Genomic DNA, 20,164 nt, shown 5'->3' with positions numbered 1-20,164 from the left:
GTTTCTGTGGCTCTATAGAGCCAGATTTGCCCGCCAAACTGTTTCCTCTGAGAAGAAACAATTACTAGGCAGGCTTCGTAGTGATTAGAAGATGAACTTTTATTTATTTCATTAGCTAACGTGCACTTCAACAGTTGCTTAGTCTTTGCTGAATTACAGGTTGCTGTTAACAGTCTGAGCTTGTTTAACTCTGAGATATGCTTGGTCTGGTCCAATTAGTCTGGAAATCCTAATCTTCCCAAGCTTTTCTTAAGATGAGATGCATATGACGGGAAAGGACTGAGTTTAACAGGAAAACTTGAGCTAGTCATTTTTGGTAAGAGCAGGATTATGCAGCAGGTTGTCTGCCACTGGTGTAACTCCATGATTCTACCCCCAGAAGCAGAAGGTTAACATTAGGAAAACTATCCTCTGCTTGCTCAAGCAGTCACTCTGGGAAAGTGGCTTGTAGCTAATTGATTTCACAAGATGCTGTCGCAGAAAGAAAATCAGCTGCATATGTTAAAGGAGGGCACATATTGTAAGCACTAAGTAATGTGTGAAGTTTTCTGGATAACTAATCATGAAAAATTGAGCATCCTTTTAGCATTGCAATATCACTGGCTTGCAAATGGTATTAACAAAGTCATAAGATAAATTTTTGCAAAATCATATGTTTCTTTAATTGCTCATATTTTGGCTTTGTTTCTCAACTGGACTCTGTTTCATACAGAATAACTCATTGGCCTCAAAGTAATGTTTTTAAGTTACAGAATATTTCCAGTATTCTTGTGAAACAGCCCTCCCGATCTCTGAAAATGCAGCTCCTGTGGGACATCTCATGTATCAGTGCTATGAACGTGACAAGCCAGGGCTGCTTCAGTCTGATGTAAAGTGAGGAAACAGAGTTTACATGTAATTTCATAGCAAAGTACATGAGATACATAGCATAGAGGACATCTGTTGTTTCTGACCCTGTCAGTGATTTATTTCCCTGAGATCTAATAAAGGAGAGATAATGAATTTACAACTTCAGCCATCAAATATATTTTTTTAAATTCATAGAATCACGGAATCACCAAGATTCGAAAGGACCTCCCAAGGTCATCCAGTCCAATCACTCACCTATCATGAATATTTCCCCTCATCCCTCAATATAACATCTAAATGTTTCTTGAACACCTTCAGGGGCAGTGACTCCACCAGAATCTCCCCTAGTGCAACTTGAGGCCATTCCCTCTGGTCCTATCACTCATAAATTCATAAATTTTCAATTTAAAAAACAAATATTTTCATGTATTTTTTTTTAGAAATGGAACAGAAGAGGCCTGCTATAGGCATACAAAAATGTGTTTGAGATAAGTTAAACTTCAGTACTAAATTTTTTTTTCTCAGGTTCAGCTTTAAAAGTGGGAACTATTTAACTAAGGAATGATGAGATAAGCTCCATTGTTGGTTCTTTTGAGTATTCCTCAGATGGTTAAGCTTACTACAAGACTCTAATATTAAAGTAAGTAGACATCTTCTGGGAATTTCCTCTCTAGCAAGAAGGTCGGCTATTGCTTCCATTACAGAGAAATGCCATATTTGAAAGTATTCTTAAGGTCAAAGGGCTCCAAGTGATATTAGAAAGCAGTGGCTGTACAATAGGAAGTGCTCAGTCTCTCAGCACTTTAAATAGACTGGAAAAAATGAGAGAGGGGAGACATGCTCCTCCTGAAAGGTGCCCAGGAGGGAAAAATTTTCCACTAATGTATTGAGCCATGGTGAAATTAAGGAAACAAAGTCTGCAGGAAACATGGATTATTTCAGCCTCATGATAAAAATAAAACAACGTTTTCACATTTCTAAAAAGTGCTACTCAATTGATTATATGTAAAAATGAGTGGGGCTAGTTTACAGACTGAAAGAATATTCACTATCTGGCAAAGTTTAGTTTTGCTTTTGCCTCACCTCCCCATTTTGGATGTGACATACCCCTTCAATTTGAGTTCAGATGCCAATTCCCCTTCTCCTAACAGACTGCTGGGCATAGAGGATGCACATCTAATAATGATGAGTAGCTTTCCATGCATAGCCTTTCATGCGTGGATATAGTATTGCTGACGAATGTAATAGTATATACATTTCTGCTGTAGTGCTAAAATATCAGCACATTCTCTGCAGTATGTGAGTCATAGTAGCTCCAAGGCAGTATAGCAGATGGTGCTCTGAGAGAAACAGTGTGCCATATCTGATGTGCTTGGAAATAAATGAGAAACATCTTCCCTATAAAGAAAACAGAACCACAATATTTTCCTGCTCTTTCTGTGTGACAACATGTTGACTGAATGGAGCAAAAAGATAATTGTAAGACATTGCATAGTACCTGCATAAGTCAGAGCCCCTTCGAGGTACTGCTGCTCCTCCGCAGTCTCAGCTTACCCTACCACATCTTCACCAGCATTATTCCTTGCAATCCTATTCACACAGACAGTGTTCACCAAATATGACTTCTCGTGCACTTCCAAATATACTTCAAATACTGCAAAAATATGCTGTGTTGCTGTATGTGAGTAACATGAGAAGTGTGTATTAGACCCAAAGTTTAATAAAAACATGTTTTATCCACAAAAATATGCTTTGCTGCCTTTTGAGGCATCAATACAAAAAGCTGTTAAAATTCAGTTTGTGTGCCAAATATTTAGACCAACAAAGTAGTACAAAGGAAAAATAAGTATCTTGACAACTGCTTTAAAAAGAAATGCAGCCAATAAATTTAAGTAGCTAAGCATTTGTTTTCCTCTACTTGATTGCCTAAACAACTTATTTTAAAAATAAAAGAAGTAAGTCTCAAAGTAAAGATGTAGTGCAGCAGTAGCAGCTTTCTGAAGAGGGTATTACAGTAGATACATCCACTGTACAGTAGATACACCCTGATGCAGGATCTAGCATAGCAAGCATCTCTGAGAAGTATGTTGAGTCTGGAATACCATAGGAAGTTTAGGTTTTTATGAGACTAAGATACACAGAGCATAATCTTATTCTGGCAGTTGTTTCTTTCTCGTTTTGGTCTCTGTAAGAAGTTTTCCAAATCTTTTAGTTGTTTTAGTGTTCTTCTCAGCCTAATTCATTTGTGGCCATGAATACTCCAAGGTTATGCAGTTTCCAAAATATGAAAAAAAGAGCTAATTGACATACTTTAGCATCATTCTAAGATGGTTTAGATTGACAGAGTGATGAGACAAACAATAATTCTGAATCACGTTTTTTAAGAAAAACCAAGACTCTGCAAAGCATTTTAATAGATAGGTAATCTGTTGAAGAATAACCTGATAATCATTAAAGAGAGGAAACAGGTAAACCAGGAAAGTCGAGGAAGAAAGAAAAGTGTTTCTTCAGTTGTGTCTTACAGTCCTTGTCAATTCCTGCAGTAAATTTTAATACTTTTGCTGGGGGAGCCTTTCAAATAACTATTTGTTTGAGCTGCTCAGAGACCAGAATGTGTCTTCTGTGTCAGTGTGCTGTCCTCACTTTAATCGTTGCATCCCTTTTTTGAGCTACATAGCCCTGTTCCATCCAGCTTTCTTTAAGCCTGCAGCTTTTTCTGTTGACCTCCGGATTCAATAATATTGATGATCCCAAGCTCCCTTCTTTAAGATGTTTTCTCCATCATGGATTAGAAATTGTTGCAGATATTGGACATCCATAATCTGTACAGAAATCATCAAATTGTAGTTTTCTGGACTCTCTCTTTGTCTCAGGCATCAATGTTGTAGTGAATCCTCAAAATATTTAATTCTAGTTTCATCTTGGCTTGTTTACAATCTGTTCCCACTGCACTTTTCTCAGAATGATGGATTCCCCATCACCCCAGTACTCCAAGTCATTAAACTCATGATTCATTTAATCTGGCATTGAGTACCCAGAACTAATTAGGTTCAAACCCATTGCTTTAACTGTATTTGTGTCATTTTCTTCAGCCTGAATTTCTGTCTCCTAGCACAGCTCAGTAACCCTGGAATGCAACAAACAATTTCCTGGCTGCTTTGGAGCAAACAAAAAGTTTATAAATTTTCAAAATCTACGATTATGTCTATTTCAGGATTTCTAGAAGATAGAGAACCTCTCTAAAGCTTTCAGGACATTATGTCTGAGTGCACTACAACATAAAATCTATAGCAAGTAATCCATTGCTCAGGATTTTCAGGTAAAAAGCACTGCAAAGATATTAATTAGAAATGTAAATCCTTAATGGGCTGAAAAAACAACTATTATTCTGCATTTAAAACACTTTTATATTTGTATTCTGAAAATCCTCACACTTAAGACATGTTTTGCTATAGTCCAAGGAGCAAAAGTTTTAGATTTCTTTGTCTGTCAACAAGGTGAAAAAATAAGGTTATTTTTTTCTGTGTGTACTTAATGCCAAAGAAATGCTGTCCACTCATTTTCCTATAAAAATCTCAGCTCCTGTGTCTTTTGCAGAGCCATCTGCTCCTGCTAATATCCCATTGAAAATGAAGAATGTATTCAGCTGCTTCTTCTATACGGTAAGTACAGATTTTGACACACATGCTTTGCTGCATTTATGAGTCTTTCTTAATTTGAATTCTAGATAAATAAAGACAGACTGGAAATTAAAGTAATCATGTTTCAGCAGACAAAGACCTCAAGAAAATTAATCAATAAAGTGAGAGTTGCCAATATATAAGCTCAGAGAATTTGCAAATTTGAGTGAAAACACATCTTGAAAGGATCATTAGCAAAACATATGGAAAAAAATAGGAAGAAAGAAAAAAAACAAACCAGAAGTGTATACTGTAAGGATTGTATAAAATTCATGCCCCAATCTGAAATAAAACGTGCATATATTTTCCAGTAAATATTATAAAGTGTAATATAGGGACAAAACTATGATTGGCTAATGAGCTAAGACTGCAGGAATGAAAATTACCACATTCAAGTCCCATCCAAAGTTGAAATATGTGCACTCACACAAGGAATATCCATCCAGAATACTGAAGCAAGTGGCACAATATCAAACCTGGTATGCTGCTTAGCAGAGGAAAAACATAAGTAGAATTTCCATGTACCTTTCTTTGATAAAGGCTCTGTAACTGCCCTGCCACATCCCCTACTTTTTGCAGTGACGTCATTTACATGACAGAGGGGCAGGTTTGGTTTCAGTCTGTATTCTGCAGCAATCTCTGTGCACATCCGAGCCAGGTGGCTAACCTACCTGTGTACATCTGCTCCTGCATCTTATCATTGCTTTCTTCCACTCTAGACTTGCAGATATGTAGTATATACTGCACCATTATAATCAGAAGAAAAAAAGCAAAAAAATGGGACAACGAGGCTATGCAAAGCCTCAAAGGACAGGGATACCACTTAACAACCAATGCAAGGCTTAAATTCTGATATTTATAAGTGAAATTGCATGTATCAATTTGAATAATTTTAGCTTTCTTGACCCTTTCTTTACACAGAATATTCAGGAGATACAGGAAATTATTTTTTAAACCAATAAAGCATAAGGTTTATTTCCTCCTATGTAGAAAATTATCTCAGTTCATGCATTTCTATGGAAATGCAGTACTCAACTTCCTGGTAAATTGATATTACATTTCTGCCAACCTCTTAAAATGTTTTCCTTTGCCCTTATTGATTATGAGAAAAACTCAAGCCAAATCTTGAGGCAAAAGAAGCAGGCATATAACAAAGCTACAAGTGGCTAGCAATTAATTTATAATATTGTGAGACTGATCTACATAGAGCCTTTTCCTAGAAGGGTAAAAGGTGGGGAATCAAAATATGGTACAGGAAACTCTGAGCCTGCCTAGTCTTCTCTGCCTGTCCTGGCTTCAGCTGGAGCTGTTTTTCTTCATAACATTAGGTATGATGCTATGTTTTGGCTTTAGGAGAAAAACAGAGTTGATAACATAACAGTGTTTCAGTTGTTGCTGAATTGGGCTGAACAGAGCCCTCTCATCTTCTAATACTGTCCTGCCAGCAAGGGATGCAGACAGGGCACCAGGAGTTGGAGGGACAGAACCAGGACAGCTGATCTATACTGACCAAAGGGGTATTCCATACTGTACCACACCGTGTGGGGAAACTGTAAAACCGAGGGGAGTTGGCCACTGCTCAGGGGCTGGCTGGGCATTGGTTGGCAGGTGATGAGCAATTGCTTTGTGCATCACATGTTCTACCCTCTTTTTCCCATCCATCCCACAATGGATGGTGGGGGAAAATGTGAGGAAAGGGCTGTGTAGTGTTCAATTGCTTGCCAGGTTAAACTACAATGCTGCCCCATCTGCCACTGAATTAATTTTTTTTTTCCTGGACTACAAGCCAGTCTCTCTTTCCCAAGAGACTTCTTTTGTGAACTGTAGCTTCATTTCCAAACTAAAGACACAACAAAAAGCTGTTGAATCAAGAACAAGCTGTCTGAGTTGATAACCTTCAACTATAGTTTACAAGTGATGGACTCTTCCACGAGCCCTGTATCACATCTCTCCTGGAGTTCACTGACCACACAGTTCTACATATTTTTCTTTTGGTCACATGAATGATCATACTTTCACTGAAAACAACCCATTTTTTCAAAGCCTTGTCCTTGCTGGAATCACTACCCACATTAAGGACCTACTCTGATCTCATACATGCAAAAATATGATACTTAAATACTCCTGAGAGAGCGGTGGCAGGCGTGGCTTCTGCTCATTCCACTATCAAAACACTTTGCCACAACTGGAGAAACAGAAGAGATGGAAAGATAATTCAAAATAAAAATAAAAATCATTGATGTTAATTTTGGAATAATCTTCATGTTCTTTACCCTTGAAATAGTAGCATCACTTTTAGTAGTTACTTCTTCCTCCTTTTTTGTTTAGCAGATGTTCACAGTGAGATACAGCAAAATAAAAGCAGATCTGGCTCTCTGCTTCCAGACCTTATTTCTGCCTTCTTCTTCATTCGGTTTTATTTTTAAACTCTCTCCAAGGAAGATGTAGCTTACTTTAGGGCTTACTTCAAGGAAGTTCCTTACAAGTTCCCATATGTGTCTCCTTAACAGCTTATCTCTGTAAATCAGCAGCAGGCCCAGCAGCAACTGATAACTGTATGGAGCTGATGGGCTTTGCCTATTTGTAGTGCAGTCAGTTCACTAATGAGGAGCTGGCAAGAGGCACAATGCACTCTGGACCTCATTAAAAAGGCTTATTTTGGCTTGCTGAAACATTACCTCAGGAGTTGAGCACTGGCACATTGCTGCAGAGAGGGAGGCCCTGCTTCCCTGACAGAGGTGGTTCCTTCCTACGTTACTCATAAGTCAGCTGTCCTCCCTGTCACTCTTTCTTCAGATGTGACACTAACACTTGGATGAAAGCGGGTTCAACTCAGAGACCTGCCAATGGCCACCGTCTGGAGCATGGGGAGACACCTGCAGTGCCTTTAAAGCTCACTCATCAAATTACACAGACATCCTCTTGACATAAGGGGCACAACATGAGGGGTGGGCACTCACACACGCTGCCCTCCTGGGAGCCCCACTGCATGCAGAGGGAGGAAAAGCCCTGAAGCGCTTACCCTGCTCTAACCAAACCTCACTATTCTGTTCTCTCAGGTATGGCAGCTGTTTAAAAGTGAATGGCAGTAATTAGTACTTCCTAACCTGCTCTCATTTTCCTCAGCTGTCATGTCCAGGTTTGCTATTTTCAGCTCAGACACGCTGGCAAAAGGGACGCTTATGGAGGAGAGCTCAGTCAGTGCCAAGTCCAAAATCTCTGAGGCTGCCGATTGTTTTGCTTGGAGGCTCATCTCCAATCTGGCCTAGCAGAAGAATGAAAACATGACAAATCTGATTAGTCTTTATTCAGCCCTCAAGTATGTGACTACTCCTGCTGTAAAAATGGAAACCCGAGGCTCTGGTTGTGCAAAAATTACTTTAGAAAGGAAACAGCGACTTGAGCTGTGACAGCAGCACTTCCAGTCAGGTGGAAGAGCCAAGCCACGGACAGCCAGCGCCTGTGCCTGAGCTTGGTGTGTGGTGCCTGCTGACTGCGGCGCTGGTGGCCCATGCAGGAGGCTCACATGAACCTGGTGGGAGCTGGGCTGCTCTGGAATGCCCCTGCAGGAATTTAGCCTCCTGCTATGCTGAGCAGTCTCTGGGATAGGTACACAAGTGCCAGCAGAAGTGGAGCTCTCCAGACAGGTTTTCATTTCTAAGACACTGGATGCAGAAGCATTTGGAAAATGGTGGGAAAAAAAACAGGATCTTATCTGCAGATTTTCATTAGCAAAGATCAAAAGCTGGTTTAAGTTAGCCTAATTACTTACTTATATAGCATTATATATTTCCAGGTCCATGTAAGAAGCACAGTTTCAGCTGCTTTGCTTGAGCTACTGCGTTTGGTGTTTGGAGACCACCAACATCCTTTAGTTAATATGATGGGAATTTGCTGGCCATGTGGCTGCTAGGCTATCAACTCAGAGGTGGGATTTATATGAAGAGATATACGAGAAATGCTTTTCTGAATTAGCAGTGGTTTTATTATTAGACAGGAATATCCTGGCCATGGATCTTCAACAAGATTGGAGCTGTGGTTTTGTTCTATGCTTGTACAGAAATATGATGCACATAATTATATAATGGCAGCAGCAGCCAGCTTTTTGAGATGTCCACCAGAGGGCGCACGCCTGGAGCGCACCTTCACAACGGACTGCTAGCTGTCCCTGCCCTTTGAGGCTTTTGTGTCTCCTGCTGTCAGTACTCTGCCGTAGTCCTGGCCCCAGCTGTGCTGCAGCCTCCACCTTGGCCTTTATTCACTATGCAGGTGCAGCAGATTTGATACATCCTGTAAATTTACTGCCATGAAACTGCAGTCTTATCAATTTTTCTTTTCCTTTATTTCATACTTTCTTTAAAAAAAAAAAAAATGGTTTTAAAATCTCTTGATTTTCAACATCAAGTCATTTTTTATATGTTAAATTGTTGCTTGTTCTTTCTATGTACCGCTCACATCTCAGACAAGCTGTAAGTCATACTACTTGATTTCACCTCTCCTTATGGATACAGTGGTGACATTTCTTTAAAATGCAGTCTCAGTCCAAAAACATTTGACTGAGGAGGATTTAAAACCAAACAACCAAACAAAAAACAAAAGCAGAGATATTACCTCTGTTGCCTAATATCTCTGCTTAGCCTGAGATAACTTTGATCCCAACTCTTTCAGTTATTTACTGGACAGAAGCTGAGATGAACTTGCTTCTACTGCTTTTGATGTTTATTTGATGAGAGACTACTTTCTTGACATAACTACATGGAGCTTTAAGAAACACTTCAAATTATCATTAGAAAGCTGCTTTTTGGGTTTTTTTTCTAATTTAAAGAACAAGAAGGAATCCATATTTCATGTTTGTCATCGTCATAAAATAAAAGCAAAATTAGATAAGTTCCATAAATTGAACTCCCTGCACATGGCATCTTCCAAATAAATTGTAAGAAGCCAATGTTTCCTGATTCTTTCTAGTATTGAAGAAAAAAAATGAAATGAGTTATGCAGGTTTCCATCCATTCTGCCTAATAACTGATACTGAAAAAAATAATAAAAGATAATTTATCTAAAAAAAAAAAAAAAAAACACAAAGCACAAATATTGAAGGAAAGGAAAAAGGAAAGAAGGAAAGGAAGAAAAAAAAATATGTTTCTTCCCTGAAAGAGATGGAATGCCTCTATCACATTCCTTTTTCCACTGTCAGTCAGCAAGATTTATTCTATAAGAAAAGTGACACTATGCTGTTGTCTAAATACACATTCAGTAAAAGGATTTCTTGCAGGCAAAGTTTAAAATTGCACATTAAATTTGATTAAGAGATTTATTTTTCCAACATTCAGACTCAAGACTGGAACACAGTGAGTTGTAGGAGCGCTGCAGGAGAGCAGATGGAATGTTCATTTCAGAAGAAAGTTGCCGTCGTGGAGTGAAAGACATCCTGTGGTACAGGGATTCTGTCTCAGTATCAATATAGCCTAGGAAGTCTCCTTAAGAAGCCCTTACAGCCGCTCCAGAGCCAACAGATTCAAGGCTGAATCAGCAACATGATAGTCCTGCTTGGTCCTCAGGTGCAGATATTTAATATTAAATGTGGATTTGATGAGTGTTGTCAAGCCCCTAGAACCAGGAAAGCTAAATCTCTTCAAGAAAAGCCTCTGATGAGCACCAGGATAGGGAAGGTTGGAGGAAAATGAATTGCCACAAGAAGACGTGAGGGAGCTCCAAGCAATCCCTAACACAGAGAGGAAATCTTACACAGCTATTAGATGCCAGCAGATCCTACCAGTCCAAGGTGCTCTTTCAGTCATCTCTCCATGAAACAGGGACATTGAACGTGGGAAAAAGTTAGTGTCTAAAGCATGTGATGTTTCTTTTTAAGAAACGTTTCTTACCTAGTACTATTTATACACCAGAAAACTTTTTATCCTTACATGCAAGGTTTTACTGCCAGAAGAGTGGATATTCAACGTATTTTTTCATTAATTGTTATGAGATAAAGGATAACATGCTTTTTCAGTAGACAACTCATTTTTTTCCGCCTGAGTATTACTTTAGATTAGTGGCAGCCTAATTGCTACTATTTATCAGAAAGCTAATTTGATCAATCAAGAGAAGACAGATCTATGGCCCTATGGCCCTCCACTGCACGATATTGAAAATGCTGGTTTGAACAGGTTATAAATCCATGTTATGTGATCAAGCTGAAGGTTCAAGGAACAGCCACACTGAAAAATAAGCAGTTATGTTCAGGCTCTAGCCTTGAGATCATTTCTAAGCTCATCCCTCTAGAGTCTGACTTATGAGCTGCTTACAACCCTAAGAAATTTGATAAAGCAGTCATACAGATCTCTGAATTTTCTAATGTTAAGAGATAAATTTGTAGGTTTACAGAGAAAATTTTTTTTAAATTCAGAGAAAGTTATTTTTTTGGGTTCTTGGAGAAGTAAAAATCTGAACTTCCCTGTAATTAGACATCCTAGGAGAGCTTTTAACCCATTTGCTTCCTTCTGTTAAAAACTTTTCAAGACCCCTGGCATTCTCTGTATCTTACTCTAAGAAAACAATTATATGTGGCCTGTGTTAAAGATGACGTGTTCTGGCAATATACTTTACTTTCTCATTAACATTTTCTGGAATATCCTTTTGTCTCCAAGGCTGAAGTATATGCACATCTGCTCAGCTTCGCAAAAGCTGTAGGAAGGAAGCATCCATGTTTGGACAGAGTTGTTAGTAGCTGGCTTGCCTGTCACACAGCTCAAGTAGCTGGTTCTCTGCATGCAGTGCTAACTTCCATGTCGAAGTGTTAATTAATAGTAATGCAAAGGTCACCTGTCTACAACTGGAATTCCTCCCCTGTGGAGAAAAGCAGAGAGAATCAGTGATGCAAAAGAGCATACTAAAACCACCATAAAAACAAGAAGCTTGTCTATTCCCTGAGTTTCTCTTACAAAAAATAGGATGAACAGTTTGCATGCTGGAGTACAATTTCTCACAGATTACATGCACAGACAGATCCTGCTAAAGAATGAGAATCTTGATTTAGGAAATACAAATTCACTGATTTGTATTTCCTACAAAGTTTGTAAATGGGTGACAGAGTGGAAAAAGGAATGTGATAGAGTCATTCCATCTCTTTCAGGGAAGAAACCACAAAACAATGTACAACTCTTGCATTCACAGCCTCGCTGAGAAAAATACTTGCAGGAGAGCAGGGCGTGGAAGGTGGTAACTGTGGAGACTTTGAAACTTGAGTTTTTGCTTTGGCTATGGGGTCAGTTTCAGTTGCAGTAATTTGTCTTTGGACCTGTATCCTCATATGGCTATGCTTTATCTCAGTCAGAAATTAAATCCAGGAGGATGCTAAGAGGTTAGTTCAGAATGTAATAAAAATTATGCAAGAAAGGTAGCTTTCCTTGGCCTCTTCTCCTGTGCAAGAGGGACAGTAAATCAGGCAGAAAAACAATCAGAATGCTGAATTTGTTGAAATATATGGCAGAGAAAGAGAAAACCCTTTGCGTAAGACATTTTCCTGCATGGTGAGTCAGGGAATTTATGTGCCATTAAGTGCTCAACAAAGACTGTCTCAGAGTGAAAACGTAACTCCTTCAAGCAGTTGTGAACAAAGAGTCAGGATCAGCCTACACAATTAAACTTGCTTTCAGCATCCAGTGTGCTAGACCAATGTGCTTTTATACAATGAAGAAGGAATGTTAACTACAAAGAAAGTTTATAAAGAGTGAATTAACCTTTCATTAAGACAGGTCTAAATTTGAAAGCTAGATTTTCTGACACGAGAGCATTGTATTACCATGGGAATATGCGTCTGCTGCTCCTTATGGTTGTATGATTGAGATAAACATGTCCAGAAAATTGTTGATGCTCTCCAGTCCTGTCTTATACTGCCAGAAAATATTTAGAATTACTTATATATACTTGTGATTCATTCTACCAGACAAAACTGTGCTACATAAAGACAGATGTGAAAGTGCTGTGTGTTCTGTCACTTTGCTGGTAGATTGTATCGTACTGAGACCAGCTGGAGTCAGCGAGATGGTTCATGCAACTGTTCATATTTATCTAGAAGTTCTCAACATGTTCATTGAAACAATACTTCTTTTTTTACTCAAGGAAAAGATATGCAGAGAAATAGAAATTATTGGAGCTCTTCTGTGGAGCTCTTCTTTGCAGTCAAGGCTTGTTGCCTTCGTTTGAGTTGCATGTGGAGATGGGTGGAGTGTAGCAGTCACCAGACAGAAAATAAAACAAAGCACTTGAAGCTGGCAGGCGGACCAATACAACACAGTAAAAGTTGGCAACAAAGCCTTTGAATCATTCCAGAAATAAAATAGTAGGGATTTACGCTTTGCACAAATATTACTCTGCAATAAAATTACATGAATCTTCATCAAGAAGCAAATCTAAAACAGGATTTTTTTTATTTTTTTTTTTTAAAGAGGGCTTCAAAATTAAATACCTCTGTTGTCCAGTAACTGTGGAGTTTATAAGAGAAGACCATCTGTTCCAGAGACCAACAACACAACCTGTGCAGCTAGGCAGCAGGATAGCAGTAGGAAATGACTTCATAGGGGCCTATCACATCTGGTTTTAAAGCTAGTAGACTTTTACATTTCTTTTGGTTTTTTTGTACTGCAATCTCTGTATGTCCCACAAAACCTTTTTGTCTGGCAGGATTTATGAATTAGATGGCTGCTTTGAATTTATTTGTTTTTTAATCTATCTATGAACAGGAATATACATGATTACATAAATACACCCACAGTATAGCTGGGTGTTCTTGCAGCTTCTATCACTTCTGTGAACAGCAGTTAGGATTATATCAGGGATGAAGAAAATTTCTGTCTTCATAAAAGATTAATATAAAAACTAATTACATAGACTCTCTTGATTACTTATCAGAAACCAGAACCAAACCAGAGCAGTTGTCCATTATCTGAACTACATAGCTATTTTTAATATATATGTAATTGTTATCTGGGTGTAATTTTTGGCAATTTGTAAACATTTTCTTAAATTCTGAATATTGAATTCATTGAAACTTTAATGAGTGCATTATTGACCCATTTATTTTTGTCAAAAACTGAGAAAATGTATAATAAATAGCATTACGTTGACCTGAAATTTATTTACTAGTTCTCACCATGGTAAGAATATCTGATGCAATACATCTAAGTGAACATATCCTAAAGTGCTTTAGAGAACTGCTATCATATATTTCTGTGGATGGTGGAATATGCAGTTTCTGTGCTTTTCTTTAACAGCAACTTTATGCAGGTCCAATACAAATATTATGGATATTGTACCAGGAAAACTACAATAGGTAAGTGAGCCTCACTGACATTTCCTTTTAAATTCCTCTTCATAATGTCTATCTAAATGATTCCGTGGAAGGATACCCCTGTGCATCACGCTTTCTTTTCAGGGCACAAAAGGAAAACTGTGACCTAAGAACTCTGAGAAACAAATGGGAAAGAATGAAAAGTCTGATCTTGTGACTCCATTTGGATTCTTCATCCAGCACTGTGGAGAAATTGCATAGAAAGAGATGAAGTTCCTGCTATTGCTGTAGGAGGAATAACAATGTAACGGAGGAATAACAATATAACGGAGAAGAACAAAGAATAATCTTAAGGTTATGCCACAGGGAATCAGCTGTGGTTCTCCTGCGCTAGAGGTGAGCAAGGTGAGTGAGTTTATCTAAAATAAATAAATAAGAACTGGAAATATTTGAATGAACCTCACTATTGGAAATACTGCATGTATTAGTCCTACATTATTATTGCACGCAGGATTTTCCCCTTACACGCATCTGATGAACTGCCACTTGTGTTTTTTCTGGCAGTATGAAGGAGTAAACATTGGTCATCGTGCTTAGAGCTGTACTGGGGCCTAATTGAAAAGAGGAAATTTGCACTAGTAAAGAAACCCACAGTCTTCCCTCCCACACCCTGTTGCTCATGTCAGCAACTCTTTGGCAGGCATAAGTGTGACAGCTAGCCCAAAGCTACCCCTCCAGCATTAGGACGGGAAGTTACTGTGCCTTCTGCTGAAAGCTGGCTTTTATACAAAGGGCCAGGGTTGCAGCCCTTTTCCTAAGAAGTCTGATTTCTTGTGTATAAGCTTATGCCTTCCCTCTTAGTCTCATAAGAAGTAAGGCCAGAAGAGACTTGCTTAATCACATGCTATTTTGTTCTCAAATCTTAGCAAGCTATCTCCTGTGACAGCAAGACTTGATTCAGAGGCAGTCTGTCTAAGCAGTTACTAGGCTTGTTCAGAGTAGATATTGAATTAGTTTGGAAAACATGAAGGTTCAGTCTTATGGGATAGGGTGTATTCTAGGGGTCTTACGCTCCTCCCAGAGCTGACTAAACCTCATCACTGATGGATTTGAAGGAGGTGTGCCTTCACATATTCTGCCTTTCCATTGTTAAAATTCTGATCACTGTTACTGATGACAGGAATGCAACATAATGTGTGCAAAAATGAACCAGGCCTGCTGAATTAGGAGCACATTAGGGATGTATCAACCAGGAGAGCTTGTACATCTCCTGAGGAAAAATTTTAAGTTGTTTGTCATCCTCATCTGTTTACAAATGGCACGTGCCATCAGTGTATTGACTGCAGTTGTTACAACGTATGGATCAGCTAGAAGTGAAAAAGCACTCTCTATACATGAACTCCTCTCAGAACCAAGGATGGACAGAAAAGATTGATGTACATTTGCAATCTGTGAACCATTTTCAATCAACTTAATTTAGGTGGTCCCTGGATATTGTAGATGAATATTTGAAGCTACCCTATTAAGGTTAGGGTAATTAAATTAATTTTGAGCCTCAGCTACTGGATTTTCATAACAAACTACTGATATTCAAGAAAGCAAAATGGAGCATTTATATTTAATTTTGATCCCAGATCTGATACTTGCAGGACAGCACCTAAGTTGGGAAGTCTTCAGATTCAAGCCTACCATCTTCTGCCTCCTCCCAACTTTTGCATATCTCAGCAAATTATCCCAGCTGTGAACCATTCAAGGAGTGAGTTTCTTATTTCCACTTGTCTGTAATCAGGGCTTTAAAAAATGCTGATGCAAAAGCAAAGTTTATCCAGAAGGAATATAAAAAGAGTGAAACAGCAGGACAATGTAAATTCAAGACCTCCGTATTATCTGCTAAGTTAGAAGGAATTAAATGTTTATATGGCAAGTTCTCGGGCACTCGGGATATGCAGGTACTCTTGCAGCCAAGAGACATAAGCCAAGCACTTAATTCTCCGCATATGCCCTGCATCCAGTTTTCCTGGATACTGAAGTTTTCCAATGGCCCCTGCAATGCACAGATGAGCTCCATGTTCCAGCCCCTTCTCTCCCTCGGTACAGTTGGGAACATGCTGCAGAGGACATCCCTGAATTCTGACAGCCATACTCAGCTCTTGCATCTTAGATGCCTGTCCCAACTTCTGTGAGGCACATGGAGACAGGATGTTTTGGCACTTGTAGAATGCAATCCTCCAAAACAGAGAAATGACGAGATTTTAAGCCTTGCCTGTCTGCCTAGCACTCAAGTAAGACACAAGCAGTAACAGCTGGGTCAGCTGAGAAAACTCTTTCACATGATTAGTACAGAGAGGCAGTTGTGACTTTTTTAAATCCCGGAGTCTTTTTTGTTCTGTATTTTTCCATACTGAAAACCAGGCAGCTCCTCAGGAAGAAAGGAGTGATATTTCTATTTGAGAAAGTAAATGCCTTAGAGAATGATGTGGTTTACTAGACATCATGCACAAACCACAGCGTCTTCTGTCTGAGGATTTGCAAAGTAAGCGCTGGATTTCTCCTCACCACCCAAGGTACTTTGAAATGGCCACATGGCAGGATCTAAAGGAAAATGCTGAATGCAATGGGATATTTTCCGGTGATGGTCAAATGTTGCGCTGCAGAGATTTCAGTAATAGAGAAATGGATTATCAAGAGATGGTAGCCAGGTAATGTTAGGATAAGTAGGCTCTTGATTTAGGCCAAAATCAAAACAACTTGAACTGAATGGTGCAGTGTGAAAGATGAGGCAGATGTCTTCGCACCTGATCCCTTCAAGGCCTAGATCTCTTTGTTTTGCCATTGAAAGTTCCTATGATGAAGCACAGAGCAGAAAAACAAACGTGGAAGCCAGACATCAGTCTCAGCAAAGTAATAATATATAATTATCAAAGTTCACAGAGTAATCAGGGAGAAACTACCCAAAAAGCACCTTTACTTGCATCCTCACCAGCTTCACTAGTAGTCAGCAAGTGAGATTTGATCTTACAGCTCTTAATAGATTTCTATATATTAGCACTGAAAGAAAGGATTTCAAAGGAATCATAGTCTGAAGTCTGCTAGTGTCTATCTATCTTTTCCTCAAGGGATAAATTACAGAAAAGTAATTTTTAACAAATAGGAACAAAAGATGTGAGAGTGATTTGAAATATTAGCAGGTTAATTGATGTTTTAATACATTTTTTAAAGATAGATCTAAAAATAACCTTGGGTATTTATATACGTAGATATAGTTCTAGCTGACAACATTATAGATACAGTGTCAGAAAATCATGGTTCAGAAGAGGAAAATCTGAACAACGCTCAGGATTTGTTTTCATCTATAAAAGAGTTGTTGAAATCCTGTTCATTTTTTTTTTCTTTCTTTTTCCAAAGCCAATGTTATCCTGACTTTTCTATTTTGTTCTGTTTTTCCTGAATTTGTCCTTAGATAGTCTCAACAGTAATGAAATGAGTCAGAAGATCCGTTTTTTTTTTGGGGTTTTTTTTTGTTTTTTTTTTTAAATAACAGGTTTTTTTTCACAACTGTATCAAGAACAGAGGTCTAATTTCCCTCTGCCTCTATAATACTAAATCCTTCATTGAAAAGAAAAAAATTGTTGATAAAATCACCACGAGCAACCCATCAAAATCCATATGAAAGTTTGTATGGGAACTGTTAGGTCACAGCCTGCACTTGTGATTGAGCACCTGGGGAAGAGGCGTGACGAGCCCTAGGAGCACAGGTGCAGGCAATTCATCTGCACAACAGGACAGATGCACCCTGGGTAAACCTCTCCCTCATTTAAGGGCCAGCAGCAAGGAGGGCAGTATCTATTTTTGGAGATCTTTGTCTCTGGGAAGTTTTCAATGGAAATTCATTTGGAATAAGGTAAGTATTCTTTTCTTGTTACTGGTCTATGACTATTGCTTTTCAAGTGAGATAGTTAAACTGGATAGAAGCAGTTTAATTCATTTCCTTCTCTGCCTTAAAATCAGATAAAGCAAATAGTTTCTAAAAGTATTGCTCAAAGAAATGATGACTTAATTTTATTTAATAAATGAAAACACGAGCTACAAGGTATAATCTAGATCAAAAAATAATGGATGGTGAAAATAGCAAAAGATTAAAAACGACTCCTTGATATATGATCAAGGGATGTACATTGTATCACGTTTTGAGTAAGAAATGAGGATCCTCGTAGTTACTTAGCTAGAGCTAAATGTATTCAAAATAAGCTTGAATCAGAACAATGTAATGAGAAGGGGGTAATTGTAGTTCAGCAGCAGAAGTAGTACAAGAATACAATGTGTAAAAGAAGTTAGTAACTTTAAAAAGTAGCTTTATATCCTTAATGTATATAACGGATGAATGAAAAAGAAATTTAGTTTTCAGGATGACTACCATAAAAGAGTGTTTAAAAAAAAAAAAAAAAAAAAAAAAAAAAAAAGCCAAAAAAATTAAAAAAAACGAAAGCAAAAAAAGAGCTAGAAAAATGAAGTATTTTTGGTGAGAGGGGGCAAAAAAGAACACACTAAAATGTTGTTGATTCAATACAAATTGCGCTTCATATTGAATGACTAAAATGTAAGCATCACAGATATCAGGTATTATTAATGCACTGAAAACTGGTTATTTTAACAAAGCAAGCAATGGAAAACTAAGGAAAGAGGAAGAATGCTGTAAGAAATTCTACTTCAGCTTCAATGAGGAATTCAGAAGAAATCAAAGGACAAGGAAAAAAAGAAGAATCACTAAGAATAAGTGGATGTGGATGTGCCCCATTGCTTGCAGACTAGGCACACGCTTGTGTAGATGCGCCCCATTGCAAGGTGCAACCTCCTGTGGACGTGCCTTTGTGTAGATGCACCCTGTTGCTGTTGAGGCTCTCCTGTAGACCTTAATATGTTTCTGCCAGTTATTGCAGTTAACAGCTTTACTTCTCACTGCTCAGTACTATTGTGAATTGGGCTTTATTACTGCATCCAAGTAACTGTTACTGTAACTTTAAGCTGTATTATAGTTTATTCATATATTTATTATTTTATTATAATTCTCCTAATGAACACTTAAAACTGTTGTTAATCTACCCAAAATCTTGTTTATTCGGGCCTTTTAGAGCATTTTCTGGAAAATGTTTCAGTGATGGGATTGATAAAATACCTTGCTTTAACCATTATAGCTTTATGTAAAAGACCCAAACCAGCCCTGCCCAAGGAAATCTAGATTGAAACGTACTACCAAAAACAACACCACTATATTCTCTATTTCCTTCTATTGCTTGATGGAACAGATCTTAAAAGTATGAAGAATCATCAACACACACAGCAAATACTGGAAAATATTATACAAACTGTGTTGTTGAACCTGTATTTTGCTCCTGGAGGTGGCCCTTTCAAAACACAGCTGAGTGTCTCTGCCAGCACTCGGTGCCAAGGCTGAAACTGCTTACTTTGTGCGTGTACTTGAGTTAAAAGTTTCCAGTACTGCTGACATCTAGGAGGATTTCTTTTCAGGAAGAAATGCAAGAGAAATCCTTATTTTGGTATTCCATCTGAAAGAAGAGTTTTCAAACAACCAAAAAAAAAAACAGACACAAATTTCTAGAGTTGGAAATGTCTTTTTACAGAGTTCCTAAGGGCCAAGGCTCTACATGAGTTCAAACTAACAGCATCCCACTATTATCAGTTTTAAATGATGCTGAGTTTGTGGGTTACTGGTATTAATAACGTTTAGCCAAAAAGGAAACTACAGCTTATAGTCTTATGGCTCACTTATGTGGTGCCAAACTCCTCATTGAATATTTGATCTTGCAGTCAAGAACTGATTTCTGGTCACCACTCTCAGTGGTCAGAGGATTACACAGATGCAAATGCCAGTCCCAAGGCTCTAACAAGGCAAATATTTTCATATAAGGTAAGGAAAATGCATAAGGTTTCCATGAAAGGAAATAAGCGTGCGCTCTTCCTAGTCACTGCTCCTAGCTATATTGACTCCTCGTCCACAATGCTTTCAAAATGTCTTGAATCTTTTGATAAGCACTTTCTTCAGAAAAGACATTTCTGCTAAAAAGATGAATAAAAGCAACATAGAAGGGTTTGTTTGCTTGTTTTAACTATCTGTGGTTCTCTATTGGAGGCTTTATTTTCTGTTGCTACAAAAAAGCAGCGTTCAGTTCTTGGAAGGATTATCAATTATTTTAAAAAAAATGGTGAAGAAAGAGCACAGGTTTTCATGACCAAATCTGGCATGCTGAGTTTTTGTACTTCGAAGCACAAAGAGAAGATGATGTTTTCGTGTGCCCTCTCTTGTTCCCCTTCATATTCTCGCCCCTCCCTT

At 38.3% G+C, this 20,164-nt stretch overlaps 1 long non-coding RNA gene across 21 annotated transcripts in view; it reads left to right on the top strand.

Annotated features, from left to right (window-relative positions):
• LOC122161410 overlaps positions 1-20,147 on the top strand; it is a 494,955-nt gene extending 474,808 nt beyond the window's left edge. For 13 of the 21 annotated variants that reach the window (XR_006169178.1, XR_006169177.1, XR_006169181.1 and 10 more), the window contains 5 exons: positions 4,447-4,511; positions 13,799-13,857; positions 13,960-14,220; positions 17,635-17,716; positions 18,472-20,147. This is a non-coding gene — a long non-coding RNA (uncharacterized LOC122161410). Of the gene's footprint in view, positions 1-1,374; positions 1,490-4,446; positions 4,512-13,798; positions 13,858-13,959; positions 14,221-17,507; positions 17,717-18,425 lie in introns of all 21 variants that reach the window. The other 8 variants (XR_006169175.1, XR_006169187.1, XR_006169189.1 and 5 more) reach the window with 8 other exon arrangements.
• Positions 20,148-20,164: the final 17 nt, after the last annotated feature.

This window comes from Centrocercus urophasianus, unplaced genomic scaffold, assembly GCF_019232065.1.
Source record: "Centrocercus urophasianus isolate 14NV4802_14NV808 unplaced genomic scaffold, USGS_Curo_1.0 seq_19, whole genome shotgun sequence".
Lineage (NCBI taxonomy): Eukaryota > Metazoa > Chordata > Aves > Galliformes > Phasianidae > Centrocercus > Centrocercus urophasianus.
This window is presented reverse-complemented; position numbering and strand designations above follow the sequence as displayed.